The sequence below is a fragment of the Dreissena polymorpha genome, chromosome 6 (genome assembly GCF_020536995.1).
Source record: "Dreissena polymorpha isolate Duluth1 chromosome 6, UMN_Dpol_1.0, whole genome shotgun sequence".
In the NCBI taxonomy this organism is placed as follows: domain Eukaryota; kingdom Metazoa; phylum Mollusca; class Bivalvia; order Myida; family Dreissenidae; genus Dreissena; species Dreissena polymorpha.
Window position 1 is genome coordinate 84,417,038 of NC_068360.1, and position 19,514 is coordinate 84,436,551.

General features: G+C 35.4%; 1 long non-coding RNA gene across 2 annotated transcripts; it reads right to left on the minus strand.

Moving 5' to 3' along the window:
* Positions 1-8,011: 8,011 nt before the first annotated feature.
* LOC127835156 (uncharacterized) lies at positions 8,012-15,044 on the minus strand. 2 transcript variants are annotated; one of them, XR_008028387.1, is made up of 5 exons: positions 14,888-15,044; positions 13,613-13,725; positions 10,873-10,984; positions 9,635-10,173; positions 8,012-9,472 (listed from the first exon to the last, which is right to left on the minus strand). It is a non-coding gene; the product is annotated as an uncharacterized LOC127835156 (long non-coding RNA). The 2 variants fall into 2 exon arrangements; XR_008028386.1 differs by having other exon boundaries at positions 8,012-10,173.
* Positions 15,045-19,514: the final 4,470 nt, after the last annotated feature.

Consider the following 19,514-nt stretch of genomic DNA (forward strand, 5'->3'; position numbering starts at 1 on the left):
GAAATGCATTTATTGTTATTTACACCGTTTTGTGTGTTTTTTGCTATTACTTTTTGAATGCATTTATCAAAACGTGCATTTACACAAAAAAGCATATGCCCGTTTGCAATTTTGATTGCAGCAAAAGCAGATTTTTTCGCCGAGTCTGGGTCACGTGATAGTCATGTGACTTTGTATGCTGGAGTAGTATTTATGAAGTGTCGGGTAATAGGTAATGTTTACATCGGCCGCCATTTTGTTTTGTCTGCTAGAGGTGACAATAATCAGGGAATCATTGTTATGAATTCTTGAAGGTAGTTTGCTGGAAAACTTTACAGATAAATCATTCAATGATTGAACTGTTAGTCATATGATAAAAGTAAATGTTTTTGTCATTTTAAGTGTTTCAATTTTAAGGTTATTTAACGTAATTTCTTAGGTGTTCGATAACTGGTTCTTCCACCATATAATTTTTACTGTAAAGCATTAAAAGCAAAACATTGAACAAGCACAGAAGCAGCATTTGTTAAGTTAATAGTGCTTGGTGAATATTAAACCACATTAAATTAAATTAGCTAGCAATATTTCAGCAATACACACGCAAATTTGTAAATGTGATAATTATCTACATACAATGATACAATAAGCATACATCAAAACTATAAAAATAATTATTATCTAATTAGTTTTTTTGCAAAAGATTATGCTTTTCCAACATGCAGACTTGCGATATATTTCCATAGTCAGCTATTTCATTTGATTACACATTAAAGATAAACATACACGTTACGAAACTTTCAATGTGTTAGTAGATAAAAACAAGCTTTTCATCACTATTTCGTTTTTTGTTTACATTTTAGCGGAGTGATGCTATCTGCGTAAATGGGCATGAAAATAGTTCTCATAATTGTTATAAAATATGTACAGTCCAACCTGTCAATAAAGACCACTCAATGGATTTGGTCGTTGTGGTCTTTGTTCACAGGTGGTCTTTATTCGCAGGGTCGATCGAAACTTTGCAAAATATGCTGGTAGTTTTTTAACAGGTACCTTTTCTATGTATGTGCTCTGTTGTTTAATTGTTTGAATACTTCTGCATGTATAATGAAATAAAGGATTGAAAACACAGTTTTGTTTTACATTTGTATATTTATTACATGTTGTATTTATATTCCCTTTTGTTTTTATTATTTATTAAATTTATCATATACTGTATAAATAACTATTGACATACATGTATACGTACATGTACATGTAATTCTACAAAGAACAAAGTACAAAATAGACATAACATAGCAAACATTTATACATGAAATACATGAATTACTACTACACAACCAGTAGAGTTGACGATAATGGACAATAAATGACATCTGATATTTATATAAGACTGAAAACATCCAAGAATAAGATTCCAGACAGATACTCAACGTACCAGTAGAAACAACAAAACACAATAAGCACTACGACCCCCGTCCCCCTCCACGCAAGACACACTCTGAATTTGAGTTTTTCCTACACCAAGATCACTAGCCACTCGTCTACAACTGTGTCCTTTACCTAACCAACTAATGACCTTAACGCGTTCTTCCAACGTCAAGAACTTACGCTTGGAAGCCATGATGGTTAACTTGAACTGACAATTTACTTTTCTATAATCTATGAACGTCTTATTACGGAGAAATTTAAGAAGAGAATGACTATCAAAATGTTTGTGTTTAATAGGCATCGTAAGTGATATGAAACTGTTAATTTCCTCAATGAGTTTATGAAAGCCCCAAATTTGTCTTTGATATTTTCGGCAATTAGTACATTAATCGCGAGTCACTTAAATACAAAGACAAATTTTTACACTTTTGACAAACGGTCAAATGCATAAAAGAAGCAGGCGACTACCAATTAGCAATACATGTTAAATAAACAAACAACTGCTATCGAGTGCAATAAACTGTCACTTGCCAATATCTCCATAGCGACCGACGAGTCCACTGGTAAGATTGTATCACATGACTACGCAGCGTCCTGGTGGCCATTTTGTTTTTTGAAAGTTACGAAATCGTTGATTTTTATGATTGCAGTGGTCGTTGTAAGCTATCAAAATGGTAATTTGGGAATGTGAAAGGGTGGTCGTTGGTCTTTGTTCACAGGTGGGCTTTATTCGCAGGTTCAATATATAGTGAAATCGTTCAGGAGGAAATCGGTGTGGTCGTTATTGACTGTTGGTCGCTATTAACAGGCGGTCGCTCGGGCAGGTTGGACTGTAGATAAATTAACAATATATGCACTTTTTAAAGGTAATTACTTTAAAATAGTATGCTTGTGGTCCTTGATATTTCCACGAAAGAGCGTACAATTACGTTGATGTGTTATGCCAAGATTCCTTGCGTTGAGGCCGCTGCAGAGACGTATGTTGAGGCACGAACGACAACTCTGCTAGGAGAATGCAATTGGACTTGCCAGTAACTTTGCTTTCGACGTTGCTAAAGACCGAACATTATGACCGCCATACTTTTCAGTATTTATTCCTGATTTCCTCATAACATCTTTGTTTCAACGAGACACTGTATCCCGTGAAACAGCTTTATATGGCGTTATGTAACTTATCAATAATCTTCCCCCTGAGCTCTGTTTAAGCTCTTTAGTTCTTTTAAAATATTGTTTTAGAACAGTATTTACACAACCTCCTATCTGGAGGAAAGGCTTTTAAATGAGCTCTAAAACAATCAAACCCAGGCCGGCTTTGTTTTAACAAACTATCAAACTCAATAATAAACTCTGACGATAACTTTTTAAAACCATTAGTTGTTAACAAATGAACAGTCTGTTCCCTGGCTGTATTCACAAGTTCAAGAAGCATAGCAGTTAAATTCTTCAAAGTCAAATGACGCCCAGGTGATAACGTTTGCAAAAACAACAGAAGCTTGTTTACATTCCATATTTCGGAATATCTACTACGCGGTGGTCGAAGATTTAAAAACCCTTTTCATAAATCTCAGCACCAAAGGATGTGTACCTTCAGTAAACTGTCCCAATAATATTTTCATTGAAGAAAAAGCACCCCGGTGGTGTTAATTGAATAATGACTTTATCTTGTATTATACTGTTCTGTGAGAAAGTCATTAATATTGTATTGTTCAAAGAAACTCGAATTATATCAATCTTTTGTTCACTACAGAATTGAAACCACCGCGATAATTAGACTTGAGACTGGCGTTTTGTTGATAATCGCCAAGAGGCCATGAGGATCTCGGTAGATTAAAAAAAACAACTTTGGGTTCTGTAAGATCTCCTGAAAACTTGCATGAAAGCACAACCATTTGTTGAGCTAGTGGATGCGTTCGATCTGTATGTTGTATCCGCAGAAGTTTGTCCACCCTTGTTAATATGCTAGGTTTTGCAACTAGGCGTAACATCAGCATTGGCCACCACAACTGTGTTGTCCACAATGCAACCACTATGGCTGCGTTGTTCTGATCTTGTTCCACCTTTTGAATACAGCTAGCAACCATACTGAACGGTGGAAACATGTGCCACAGTTTGAATGTATTCCAGTTTAAGTTGAATGCATCAATAAAAAAGGCTTCATGATCAGGCTTCCAAGAGCAAAATACTTGTTATTTCTTGTTAAGTCTGATTACAAATAAATCTACATCTGGTTTTCCAAACAAACTACAAATATCATGAAACACAACCTGATCCAACTCCCATTCGATATTTTCCTTCAAAAACTGCGAAGGCTCGTCAGCCTCATTTTCAACTCCAGGAATATGTGAACACATAATCCGAACATTATGATTTGAACATTAATTGCAAGTTTGCAAGCTTTTATAATTACAATCTTGAGATTTAAATCAAACAAAATGGTTTATAAAGTATATAGCTGTTGTTTAATCTGTTAACACTTTAACAAACTTGCCCTGTATGCACGAGACAAAAGCTTTGAAAGCAAACACAATTGCCCTTATTTCTAGAACATAAATTTACATTTTGAATAAGAATCCGTTCATCTTCCTCCTATTTTTTCATCATCTAAAACTGCTTCCCAGCCGCACGTACTACTGTCTGTTTGGATGACAATTTGTGGGTTTCCTCGTCTTATTTTACGACACATTATTTATCCACCATTTTAGTTAAGATTTCATTGGAAAAGTAATATGCAGTAAAAGCTCCATTATTGCCATTTTTAACTCCCTTTAATGAATTTTTCCCATTTTTACCGCTGAAAATGAGGATAATAACAAAAGAAAACAATAAACATAATAACCTTAACCATCATAATTTTCAAGCCGTTCAATGTTTTCATCTTGAACCATTTGTGTATAGTGTTTTGAACACATAATTGACGTTCTCTGCAAGCGCATTCTTCAGATTCATCAGTGATTTCTTTGCCCTTAAATCGCTTTGCCATACTAGTCTAGAAAACCGACTATCGGCTTCCACTTGTTGGGACAGGGGCCCGACTTAACACTGACACATTCCTCAGCAACTTCACCTGCATCAAAATAATCGTAAACACAAATCTGTCCAGGGTAATCCTGACATTTATTATACTCATAAGTTTCTTCATATTTTTGAACCTGTAAAGCATACTGTCAACCTTTTGGTCGTACTGTTTTTGAATCGACTGAATTCGCTGTAAACACTGCAAAATACCGCAGTCCACATCTTGTTTACTTTTTTCTGCCTTCGAAGAAACAAGAGGACCATCAGGCCCTAAGGCGCTCACCTGAAAGCCAAAGGAACTAGACTATTCTGAAAAAAATGCAAGCTGATTCATGAAGATTATTTTGGACCAAAAAAGTGACTTTTAACATGTTTTTTTTATATTTGACCTTGTGACCTAGTTTTTGAGCTCATATGACCCAGCTTCAATCTCTGGCGAAATTTCATTGGGACAAATGTTCTGACCAAGTTTCATGAAGATTGGCCAATAAATATGGCTAATATAGTGTCAACAAGTTTTCACTAAAGCCATATAAGGACAACTGCCCGCCCCCTGGCGGCCATGTTTTTCAACGAACCATAACCATTTTCAAACCCACTCGAGCTATTGTTAGAACAAATGTTCTGATCAAGTTTCATAAAGATTGGATAATAAATGTGACTTCTTGAGTGTTTACAAGATTTTGTAGTAAATAGCTATTTAAGGAAAACTCAACGCCCGCTGGCGGCCATGTTTTTTTAACTGATCTCAACCATTTTTAAACTTAGCCCAGATATTATTAGTTCAAATATTCTGACCAAGTTTCATGAGCATTGGACCACAAATGTGACTTCTAGAGTGTTAACAAGGTTTTACCATACAGTAAAGCCATATAAGGAAAACTGCCCCGCCCCATGGCGGCCATGTTTTTTATTCAACTGGAACCATTTTCGAACTCGTCCAAGATATTATTGGGACACAAGTTTCATGAAGATTGGACTAAAATGTGACTTCTAGAGTGTTAACAAGGTTTTACTATAGCCATATAAGGAAAACTGCCACGCCCCCTGGCGGCCATGTTTTTCAATCAACCGGAACCATTTTCGAACTCGTCCAAGATATTATTGGCACACATGTTCTGACAAAGTTTCATGAAGATTGGACTAAAAATGTAACTTCTAGAGTGTTAACAAGGTTTTACTATAGCCATATCAGGAAAACTGACACGCCTCCTGGCGGCCATATTTTTCATCCAACCGTAACAATTTTTAAACTTTTTAAGATTTTATTGGGACACATGTTTCCACCAAGTTTCATGCAGATTGGACTAAAAATATGACTTCTAGAGTGTTAACAAGGTTTTACTATAGCCATATAAGGAAAACTGCCACGCCCCCCTGGCGGCCATGTTTTTCAACCAACCGGAACCATTTTCTAATTCGTCCAAGATATTATTTAGACACATGTTCTCACCAAGTTTCATGAAGATTGGACAATAAATGTGACCTTTAGAGTGTTAACAAGGTAAATGTTGACGACGCACGACAGACAAAAGGCGATCACAATAGCTCGCCATGAGCACGTTGTGCTCAGGTGAGCTAAAAAAAACAAGGGCTTTCCCTTTCGATGCATTTCTTTGTTTTGACGACCCTTTAGCACTACTATTTTTACTTATTTTGTCAGATTGACTTTCCGTGTTGGCTTCGCCATAACGACGAGAGACGTGATCTTTGTGCAGATAAAATTTGCACTTAACACATCTGTCAACGTCTTAGGCGTAAATTAACACTAAGACTCGTCTTGAAATTATCCGATGGACACAAAAGGACATCTCGGATGTGTTATTTTACTTCAATATCCGAAAAAGACTGATTGCAAAATAGCAAACATGCCGATTCCACAATTAAGCGGAAGCTATTGACTGCGCATGCGTGGGCTACATCTCATTTCGTCGACGAACGAAAATATCGTTGTCGGAATAGAATTGACCTTGACCTTTCACCATTCAAAATGTGCAGATCCATGAGATACACGTGCATGCCAAATATCAAGTTGATATCTTCAATATTGCAAAAGTTATATCCAAAATTTAAGTTTTGGGACAGACAGACATACGCATTCAATGGCAGCTAGACAGACAGGCCAAACAAAATATACCCCCGTCATTCGATCCGGGGTTGGGGGGAATAAAAATAACAACGGTAAAATAAGTGTACCACGTGGCTTGGCTATCATCACGTGGTCGGTTATGAAGTCAGGGCTTTGATCCACCTATGCTGGTTCCAGTCAAATCCCTGCGCGGAGGTTGGTGATGACAGAGGTTGTATGTGAGAGCATGGAATGACAACTCTGCGTGGAGATCAATTCGCTTCCCTCAAACGCCGAAAACTACATTTGTATCCACCGGAGAAGTCATGCGGTATGTATTTCTATTTGTGTGCATGGGCAAACACGTGCACGACATAATAGGGTTTTTTAATAGATTGCAAATAATCGTTTATGGTTTCCGATAAAATAAAAAAATCGAACAAGGACCGGACGCAAACTTACATAATTATATAGACAGAGAAGAAACTCAACCATAGGTTATTTGCAATAATTACGGGCATCATGTTCGCAGGCCCGATTAATTCCAGTGCAATAAATTGAAACATCCAAAAACAATCGTAAATAAGAAGACTCGTTTAAACACACGAAGTGTTGAGAATTAAGCCATTGTACATCCACATCAGATACATAAATCAATAACCTTGTGTAATCTTAAAATTATCTCTTAAAATTATCGGGAACATATAGATGATATTTTGTGTTTAAAGAAAGTGTCTTTTTAGCAAAAATCAATGTTAGGCGGAAAGTGTCATCCCTGATTTTCTTTGCGGATTGCACAGGATAATCTGGACGACACTTTACGCACATTCATTAAAGCCCCTTTTTAAAGAACGTGGCTCATATATATATATATATACTGTAAAGATGGATGATATAGGTGCGACATAGTCAATCGCGCAAACTGAATGCATGTCATCTTTGTGTTAAAGGGCCGCCCAAAATATTTTGGCATGTATTGAAGCTTGTCATTAAATGCTTTAAATTGATAAATGTAAACATTTTGAACTAAACATCTCCAGTAAAAAAAAACAAGAATACAATTGAAAAAAGGAAAAAAAAGCAATCCTCAACAGGACTAGAACCACTAACGCCTGGAATCCTGAAGTAAACAGTTTCCCGCGTAGACCACTCGACCATCCACGCTCATGAGTACAGCGGATGTATTTTTTAGCTATATAAGCAATCCTCGTAGTTTCCAAAACTTTTGTTTCGCGTCACACAACGCTTTATCTGTTGGACGACCCCTTTAATGCGTTTTGCAATAAATAGTTTTCAGGTTACCGTGTTCTCATTATTCGTTACGCGTGACTGACTTGTTCAATAACATCATATGTGAATGACATATTTACATTACCCTTACTTCATGTCTAAATAATAATTTTTCTATGGACATTTTGCAGAAAATTAAAAAAAAGTATAAGGTGGATTTTTAGAAATTCTAACGCTGTACAACAAACTGTATAGTATAATCAAATTTATGTAACACTATTAACCAATTCATAGAAACAAACCAATTTATTTATTTTTCGTGTTATAATACATTATATTATTGTGCACATATATAAAATAATTCCATTGATACCAAGCAAACATGAATATAATTTTAAAAGTAATAAATTACCAGAAACAACTAACATCTAATAACACATATGCCAATGAGTTTTCTATATTATACTGAACTAATTATAAAGCTTTAATAATATTATTCATATACGATTTTGTTTCAATGGACAACTAGACATGGAACATGTATAAGCTTAAAGAGTTAACATTTTTACTTATATCCTCTTGTTTCAGTTGTTTCTATATATAATTAAAACCAATTTTATATAAATAGATATGAACAGATGATAAATACATATACATGTATAGCAATGTTTTTGGGACATGAAAGTTATTTACAACACATGACAAAAGAAGATGCTGTTCTTATATATAATATTGATAAATAAAAAGTTCTTGAGGGTCACATTTTGAATTATTGTTGTAAATAAAACAATAAACAATGACCCATGGGATTAATGCATAGAAGTTGAATTGCTTTCTTGGCTTAACAGACTCATAATGACGCAATTGTTTACCTGGCCTATAACCAACAATACTGCATTTATTATTTTATTTTAACATTATTGAACAAAGTTTTTTGCAATAGTTAAAATGATTATATTTTGTGCATGGTTTAAATTTAAATATTTCGGAGTATTATAATTATTTTTAATTTACTTTAAAGTTGGTCAAGATATATCATGAACAATAGCTTATTCTCTCTATACTTGCTAGCATAACTGTCATTACAATAACGGAAAATGTTAAAAAACAAAAATAAGTCTACAACATGAAAGTTCTTACTGACTTTTTTCTTTGTTGTCACACAAACTTTGCTAATTAAAAGATTATATAAATACATTGTTATGTACAGTATTTTTCGCAGTCTGGTCAGGAGCTACCCTTTCAGCTTAAAAGTCACACAAGGATTTTATAGGCACTCCTTACCCGACTGGCCGGATGCGCAGGCTGTGTTGGAGCAACGCTGACTATATTTTGCATGAGACCCATTTCGGCATGACGTTGCTTATCATCCAGTCTATACTACATGATTTTAGTGAAATGTACCAGTTTATGCAAGAGTGTTATCCCTTTCCCACTCAGAAGAAAATTGACAAGGGACAAAATTGTCACAAAACCAGGTTTTCATTGTGAAAAAAAACAATCTGATAAAGGGAGAAAACTCAAACTGAACTTTTGAAATGACTAAAAAAAAATTAACCCCCTTTGTAAGTTTTTTTTTTTTTTTTAAATCTATTTTTAGTCGTGGCGACCTTGACATTGGAGATATTGACGTGATTCTTTCGTGGGACACACCGTCCCATGATGGTGAACAAATGTGCCAAATGATTTTAAAATCTCACAATGAATGACATAGTTATGGCCAGGACAAGCTCATTTATGGCCATTTTTGACCTTTGAACTCAAAGTGTGACCTTGACCTTGGAGATATCGACGTAATTATTTCGCGCGACACACCGTCCAATAATGGTGAACAAATGTGCCAAATGATTTTAAAATCTGACGATGAACGACATAGTTATGGCTCGGACAAGCTCATTTATGGCCATTTTTGACCTTTGAACTCAAAGTGTGACCTTGACCTTGGAGATATCGAGGTAATTATTTCGCGCGACACACCGTCCAATGATGGTGAACAAATGTGCCAAATGATTTTAAAATCTGACAATGAACGACATAGTTATGGCCCGGACAAGCTTATTCCGCCAGCCCGCCAGCCAGCCAGCCCGCCAGCCAGCCCGCCCGCATTCGCCAATCTAATAACCAGTTTTTTCCTTCGGAAAACCTGGTTAAAAATGCCTTTATGCTACCAGCATAAAACCAGAACAGCCTGCAAGTTATTCAGGTTTTATGCTGTTTGCTGCTCATCGGTATCTTAGGGTTGAAAATGATTTGATTTTGAAAATTCAAAGGGATTACAAACATGTCAATAGGTTTACCTGAGTGGTAAAGGCATTTAGTTAATGAGTATAATTTGCTACATCCCCAAGGTCGAGGTCAAGCTGTGACGGGCTCAGTGGGGACAAACTGTTTCTTGCAGATGTAGATCTTGTGATTGGAGACCGTGATCACGTACATGAAGCTGTCCCAGACAACTATAATGAACGTGTGAAAAAAATAAAATAAAATCTTTTACATTAAAGATAAGAAACTATTTGGATGTTAATTTCTGATAAATTTGTTTGTTTTTTTTCATTAAAATTCATATCATGACAAATATTGTTAATGTTGCAACAACTATTTAATAATGACTTAGCACTGTTTAAGAAATCATCATCCTCATCCTAATTCACACCATTATAATCATCATTATCATTCTCTCCATCCCAATAATCATCAGCAGTAGTAGAGGCAGCAGTCAGCAGCGGCATCATCATCATCATCATTATCATAACATAATTATCATCAAAACCAACCATTCAGCTGCAGCAGGAGCAGCAGAAAGTTAAGCAACTCTTCAAGAGATTGTGGCATCAGCAGATAGAACTTACTGTTAATCTTTCATTGTAAAAGCACTAAGGTCATCATATGTCAATACATAACACGGCTATACTCTTACAAGCAGATGTGCCGTGGGTCCTCGTGGTGTTGTGGATATACATGTAGTGTCTGCCTAGAAACCAAAGGTCACAGGTTTGAACTCCACTGGGAGCCTAAATTTGAACTTCTCTTTAGACACCAAGTACTGGTTATACCCAGGAAACCGATTTGAGAGCATGTCAATATGCCTTTGGCACTCGATGCAATCAAGCATTGGCACAAATAAATAGGTTTAAGAAAACAAGTAGGTGTACCTGATAGTCTTTTGAACTTATCCTTATGGCTGGTTGGAATTCTCAAGGCTGTTCTTACAAGGTGGAGGAACTTTTGTGCCATATCTTCCTTGTTCTCCAAGTCTCCACCTGACTGTCAAGTTAACATTTAACATTATTATACCTAACTTTTATTCACAATGCTAAACTCCCATAGGCCATCGTGACATAGAAATACTATCAGACCCAGCGTGAAAAAGTTTACTGTCCAAAAAATACTGTCGCCCGCTACCTTAGTAATCACGTGTGGAATGACGTCACTTTGATTGTCCGCCCACTGTTTATGAATGAAGACGGCGTCACTTGATTTTCATTGTTTTGGTGATGTCACGTTTTCGCGTTTCTGTTCGCCTTAGAAAACACTTACAGAGACATACTTAATACTGTTTAACTATTGAATTTGTATTTTCTGTGATAAGAAATTGACTTTGTTAACCATTGTACTTTTATAATTGTTATCAAAATATTAATGGTTGTTCATTGCTGAAATTAAATACAATTATTGAATATTAAAATTGTTCATGGTTCATATAAATTGTTCATGTTTGAATAGTTTTTTCGGTATAATAAAATAAATATTACATGTCTGACAGGGTGACAGTAAATTTGTCAACTTAAAAAAAAAACTGTCAAACTCAGCTTCCCCTCGGTATTTCCTCAAGTTGACAAATTTTTATGTAATATTTATATATTGTAGTTTCTGTAGGCTCTTGTAAAGTACTTAATTATTGCTTTTCTTATTGTCCATCATTATCTTGTAAGCTTTAAAAGCCAGGCTTCCTAGAGCCTAGAGGCAAAAGGTCACAAATTTAGATTTTCAAAACACTTTTATTCAGTCCCACATTCATCTTAAATTCTACATGAAACAGCTTATTCATCTTCACCATGACCACACATACACGTATTACAAACAAAGAATGTTTAAAAGTTAGTGAAGATAAGATAAAACTGTTAAGTGGTTTCACCTTAAATGACTGTTTTCAATAGTTTCACATGACAGCACCTCACTTTCCCAGTCTGTATTGAATGATTTAAGACTTTGTTAAAGATATTACTTTATGCCCCAAAACTAAACATAGGTGCATATGAGACCCCAATACTTAGAGGGCACACATGTTTCTTCCAACCAAATATGTAGTAAAATTACATAACCAAATCATTATGAGATGCCTTCTTTGATAGATAATTATTTAACAAGAGGACAAAAGCCCCTAAAGCGCTCACCTCACACCCCAGCAATTTTACTGTTCTGAGCATTTAGTGTTTACAATAGACTTTTTTAACCCTTTACAACTTTGATACATTTTCTGACGCATTTGTTGTGCCTTCAGACAATACCAAACTTCCAGATTGGTGTCAGACATACGGTCTGACGGATTGACAAATTCTGTCAGACCAGATGAGTGTTATTTCGAAAAATAATGCGTATAACCGAACATGTGCGAGCTATTCTTATTGGAGGACACAAATAGATCGAAAACATAAAAAAACACTGGTATTAACGTATTTAGTTCTACATGTTTTGATGGCAAATATTGGATTCCCACGGAGCATCAGACGATGATTAATAAGATATTTATTATATTTTTTGAAGTCGGACATTTTGGTCCGACGGAATTGCAAAATCGATCAGATCTTGTCATAATCTGTCAGATATGTCCGTCGGTCTGACGAAGTTTGGTATTGTATGTGCCTTATAAAGTTACATTTAATTTAAGACCTTTCTTACTAGATTCAAGTTTTTAAGACAACAATTCCAACATTTAGACTTTGATGTTCAGCAAACAGCATAAAACTCAAGTGTCTGTGAGTTACTCTCAGGCTGTTCAGGTTTTATGCTCTTTGCACATACATGTAGCCTGCATTTTCACTTTGCTTCTAAGTGGGAAAGGGTTAAATGAGAGGAACAGCATCATATGCCATGTCACTCGTCAGATAAATAATTAGAGAAAATCTTCAGAGTGAATTTCAGGAAATTACAAAAATAACTATGGGTGTTTAAAAGATTTAGTTTGAGCTATTGACCTTGTTTTTAACCACACATGACCTAGCTTTGAACTTAGCCAAGATCGAACAAAGTTCTTACCAAGTTTTATGAAGACTGGGCAATAAATATGGCCTTAAGAGTTTTCACAAGCTTTTTCTTTCCCACTTAGAAGCAAAGTGAACAATTGTCTACGTGCAAACATTACAAAACCAGAACAGCCTGGGAATAACTTGCAGTCTGTTCAGGTTTTATGATGTTTGCTGCTCATCAGTATCTAAGGGTTGGAAATGAAGCCTTTAAAAACTGAATCAAGTAAGAAAGGTCTTAAATCAAATGTATCTTTCTAAGGGACAACAAATATGTTGTCACATCTTCAAGTTTTATGAAGATTTGAAAGTAAATGCGCCCTTTAGAGTGTTCACATGGTTAATTTTTAATCCTTTCAGTGCGGGAACCGAATTTTGAAGGCCTTTGCAAACAATTTGGATCCAGATGAGACGCCACAAAATGTGTAAAAGGAAAATGCTAATTTGAGAAATTCAGCAGCCAACATTTTAGCAGCCGACAAATTTCCCAGCATGCAAAGGGTTAATGATGCACAATGGATGACTGATTATGATTGACAGACAAAAGGCAATCAAAAAGCTCACCATAATCAGCATGTTGTGGTTAGGTGTGCTAAAAAAAATAAACATGCACACAAGTATTTAACAATTTACATGTCTGATCACTTACACTTGTAACTGCTCCTTCTTCGTTTAATACAAGATGGCCTAAGGCATCATTCAATCTCTCAAATGGGGTTGTCATTTTGTACTAGATTGATATCTGGAAACGGATAATACAAGCTGAAAAATAAAATATCATATATTAATTGATGAACATTGAGAGTTTGCTAAATAATATCTAAACTGGAAAAAGTTTTGCTTGCTTGCCCCAGTATTTTATCGTACAACCCACACAGTGGATCAATTGATAAGATGAGGATTGCACTGACAAATTACTTATTTCAAACATAATTAGCATGTCTATCCATAGTATTGGCCCTCTTGATGAATACATATGAATTGTGGAAGTTAACAAATACAAAAACACGCATGTTTTATATGTCAATCTATAAATAAATGTGTATTCTTAGACATAACAAGAAAAATGCATTTAAATCGGCAATGTTTTGACAAATTACTGGCAAGACTATAGTAATCTGTTTCATGTACATGAACAATTGTCTCATAGTATTGGACCTTCTGATTGGGTGCAAAGATTTGTTACTATTCACATGTGCTTGTTCTAAAAAAAGTAACTTAATGGTAAAAAAAAACTCTTGCTCACGTTGTTCTTAAAATATTTTTACTTTTTATTTAAAAATGAGCGGCATATAAATCATTTGATTGCAAAGCTACTTTTAATCCATAAACAAACTAACATAATTCTGTGCTACATAATTAAATATCAGCATCACCCTGGAATAAACATCATTGACTAACTGTCCAACAAACAACGAAAATCATGTGAATGATCATCATAATAGTCATGGATAACCATAAAAAAATTACAACTTCTAAAAATAACAATAAACATTAAGTTTCCAGCACTTCTTGGCAGTTTTTCGTTAAAAGCACAATATTATGAGGAGGACCGATACTATAAGACTAATAGTTCTGGCTACCATAACTTTAAATGTCACTTTTTATGATTTTTGACTGGCGCGACTTTACAGGTGTGTAAATACTATGTAAACTGTTTGCTGAAGTTTCTTTAGCTATGAGACTGAGGGATAATGAAAATGAGGAAATAAAAGAAAATATATCCTGGATCAATAATTATAGAAGATGATATTTACCAAACAACCATCCTCATTTCAAATAATGAAATAAATTATATTATACACTAATAATACCTAAATGTAAGTACAGAAAATCCTATATAATCTATGCAAGCAAATTGTCTGAAACTTAATCATCCGAAAACTATACAATTATTCGTTAAACAAATTCTTGAGATACGTACGTGAACTAGTGAAATTAAGTCCTCCTTATTATAACAAGTATAAAAAATTTGCTAGCCTTGTCATAAAAGTAGGGTTATTCAATACGCTTAGTTGTTTAATATTGGATTATTTAACTGTTGACGCGTTGTTGTTGTTTCGACCTATCAGTTGGCAATTTAACCCAATGTAAAAGGTTACACAACACGTTGTTTGGTCCATCAGCATAATTTTCAGAGATCTGTCATGGCATGTATGGGTACGATAAAGAAGTTTAATTTCTATGTTGATTGTTTAGTTCGACACTTTATAATGTAATTTGGAGACAGTTTGGCCTGCATAATGCTTCATTTAAACGCTAGTCAGACGCCCATATAATTTCATCCCCACGCATAAAAATATCTCAATGGTCAACGTTACATGACAAAATTTATGTTATGCATCAACAAAGTTTAAAGCGCATTAAGCAATCAAGTCGAAACATATTTTTCCCTAAAGACATGCAGCTAGGAAGATATGTAGAGGCATATTGAATACAGTATTTCGGACGCGCCATCCTCACGATTTTCTTTACCTAGAACCTGATGTTTTTTCCGAGAGTATATGATATATTCACTATGTTTAATAAAGCCCGAATAACATATATTATATATACCTGTACAACTTTATAAACAATTACCTTTACAAGTTCGAGTCTACCTCACATTTCATGTATTTTTTAATATTGCAATGTATTTAATCCTTGTATTAGCCATTTGTGTACAGAAACATGGGAAACCCCAGTAATGGCCTTTGCGCAGGGAAGTTGTTAGGCGGTGGCATGATTGCATCAAACACAGTTGAGATCACATAGAGATATGTGTCTTGTTCTGTGGAAATTGGGAAAAATGCATGTGCGTAAAGTGTCGTCCCAGATTAGCCTGTGCATTCCGCAAAAGCTAATCAGGGACGACACTTTCCGCTTTTATGGTAGTTTTCGTCTAAAGGAATTTCCCTTTTTACCGAAAATCTAGTAAAAGCGGAAAGTGTCGTCCCTGATTAACCTGTGCGGACTGCACAGGCTAATCTGGGACGACACTTTACTTACATGCATTATGGCCAGTTTTCTCAGAACGCGACTCAAATGTTCATGATACTTGATATGCCTGAAATCTTATTAAAAGTCCTCAGTTTGGTGTGGGTGAGGTGAAGGTCAACGCGACTAAACGTGAAACAAGGTTTCCGTTGAACAACTTGATAATGAAGCTGCATCCCTTATATTTACAGGGTGCAGGATCACGTGACTGTGTTGGGTTCTCAATTAAACGGTATGGATGTTAACCCACTGATAAGTGCTGCTTTTTTCGAAGTGACTTTTTGATACAATTTTTGTTAAGAATTTCAAGTAGTGCATAACAGACAGATTTTTATGCTGCTTGTGGCCGTGTAAAATTCATAAGAATTTTTTACTTTATTTAATAAGCATGCGATCTTGTTAAAAAAATTCCATGTATACTGCACGATTATGTTTCACGCAACGTTAAAATTTGTCTCCGATTCCAGACGTATTCAAGGATGTATTCTTATACATTAATATATCGGCACAAAACTGCAAGAAAAACTGTCTCTTATGTACGAAAGATTTTTGCAAATGTATTTCAATAGCTTGAGATATTTTCAAAAATGAAATTCTTAACGATGTGTTTAAATTCTGTCCAGCCCGTGTGTAAATCCCCGAAAACCTTGTTTATTATGAACCCTGATTAAGCCAATTCTTCAAAACGCATGTGTAAAATCTAGGGCCAACGTGAAGATTAGAGATGTTAAAATGTAGTTTTATCCCTTAATAATTTGATAACTCACTGAGCTTTTCTAATAAAACTGTATGTTTATGCTATATATTTTAGTCGAACATGTATGGTTGAATTTATTACCAAGGTCATCGAAGTTTTAAACAAAAGTCGAAACAGTATATCTGGTTGACAATTTAACACATTGAGCGTTTGAAACGTGTATTTTTCGTGGACATTTCAGGTTCCCATGCCGCTCCATAGTTTTAGCATATTCGTGCTTCGACGCTTCAAATGTCATCTGTAGTTTCACAGCTTCCACTTACATATCACGTATTATATATTTTATGCAACGGAAAATATAATGAGTATATTGACAATTAACGCAATCCGTGTATATTTATATTTATATTTAATCAGCGTCCAATAATTAGTTTCGCAGGATAAAAAAAGATTTTTCTTTCTTTTTAAATACCTTGAGTCCATCAACCGAGACTAAATAGAAAAGTCCCCCAACAGTCTTTTAGTTGATACCTTTCATGGATGCATGAAATATTGTTCATAAATGATAAACATTTTATTTCGTAGCATTTCGAGGAGAAAATTGTTATTTTAAAATTGATTCCTTGAGACCAATTTTATTAACCAGTTATGTGGGCCTTATTGTATCCACTGATTAATTTGTCCCAATCATCGTCGCTTTATTATAATTAACATATAATTATTACAATTATAACATATTGGCACGTAATTAATCTCATGTTGCAATTACGCGATTATGTCATCCAGAAGTATATATACACTATTTCACTCTCCAGCAGACCACACTACATTCAAATTACCAGCTGCAAATATCATAAAGTCGTGCGCTTAATGTTAATTGAGTGATTAGCTCAAATTGGTGTTTAATCATAATTAATGAGTTCCCCTATTTGACTTCCATTAGATGGGCAGCATTCGGCGGATAATTGACAACTCGCAGACAATGGTCGTCGCGCTAATGACATTATGACTTAATCGCTCGCTCGCCAGTTTGACAGTTTATTTTAACATGTTAAAGGGGTGAGTACACATTTCGACATATTTTTAGTCGAGCTCTGAGAAAACCGGGCTTCATGCATGAGCTTAAAATGTCGCCCCAGTCTAGCATATTAGTCCGCACAAGCTTAGAGGGACGACACTTTCCGTCTGGACGGGATTAAGAAGAGGCTTTCTTGAAGCGAAAAATTTAATGAAAGCGGAAAGTGTCGTCCCTGATAAGCCCTTGTGGACACTTTCCCCTCATGGAATAATCCCGGACATAAGTAGTTCATGCCGGGTGAAAAAATCTACTTCTTAAGATGAACGCAGATTGGCCTTGTCTATAGCACTTGCAACGAATTCTTATAATTGGGTTAAATAAATATAAGGCTCAATCTGGAACAACGGGGCTTCATTCACATGCGTCAAGTGTCGTCTAAGATAAATTAGGGATATCCGGGACGACAATTGTCTCTTTTTTCGTTTGAACGAATTCTATTCTTAGCAAAAATTCTGTTTAGACGGAAAGTGTCGGACTGCATATGCATATTTGTGACGACACTCTACGCACATGCATATGCCCCGTTTTCACAGGCTCATACATCAAGAAGCATAACCCCTAAAACGAAAACAAAGCATCGTTCATAAAGAATCAGCTGTTGAAATATAAATTGATACATCCATAATTCTGGTATTCAGTTATATTTACATTGACGGAGACGTCTTACAGTGAAGTTAGATTTGTGTGGTTTTACGGAAGGCCATAGGTTCAAATCCCCGGATTCAATACTTCCTTTTCCTTTTATCAGTTGTTTTTTATTGATAATCTTTTTTATATACGCGGCTTCAAAATTTCTTTCATGTAGAAAGATAGGACTTTTATTTAAAACCTGTGTACTTTAGCTCAAATGCATAGAAAGCCTTAGGCTTATTTGAAGCGCTCTCGAGGTCGCTTCTTAGAACCAGTACTTTGTGTCTTCAGGGAGACCTAAAGAACGCTCCAAGAGTGGGAATCGAAACCGTGACCTCCAGGTCGCTAGGCAGAAACCACATCTACAACGCCACGGGGTAAATACAAGACTTACGACCTAACATATTTTCACACGACCGCTATCAGTCCCTTTAAAGTGCGGAATAACAAGGCGATGCGTGTAATGAGCGGTCGTATCAATTCGAAGGGAATATTGCATGAAGAAAAATCATGGATGTAATGTATAGGAATAAAACACCTATTTCTCGATGTGGTATGTGTTTCTTTGAAATAAATTAAGTATATTTAAAGGTAAACCTTAAATAACAATGATGTGGATTTAACCTCGAGTTTGTTGAGTGTACAACGAACCACAATGACAAAGTGGTGTTCACTGCTCAATATATAACAATACTACTACTACTTCTTCTACTACTGCTGCTACTGCTGCTGCTGCTGCTGCTACTACTACTACTACTACTACTACTACTACTACTACTACACTACTACTACTACTACTACTACTACTACTACTACTACTACTACTACTACTACTACTACTACTACTACTACTACTACTACTACTACTTCTACTACTACTACTACTACTTCTACTACTACTACTACTACTACTACTACTACTACTACTACTACTACTACTACTACTACTACTACTACTACTGCTGCTGCTGCTGCTGCTGCTGCTGCTGCTACTACTACTACTACTACTACTACTACTACTACTACTACTACTACTGCTACTACTACTACTTCTACTACTACTACTACTTCTACTACCTCTACTTCTACTTCTACTACTACTAATACTGCTACTACTACTTCTACTACTTCTACTACTACTACTACTACTACTACTACTACTACTACTAC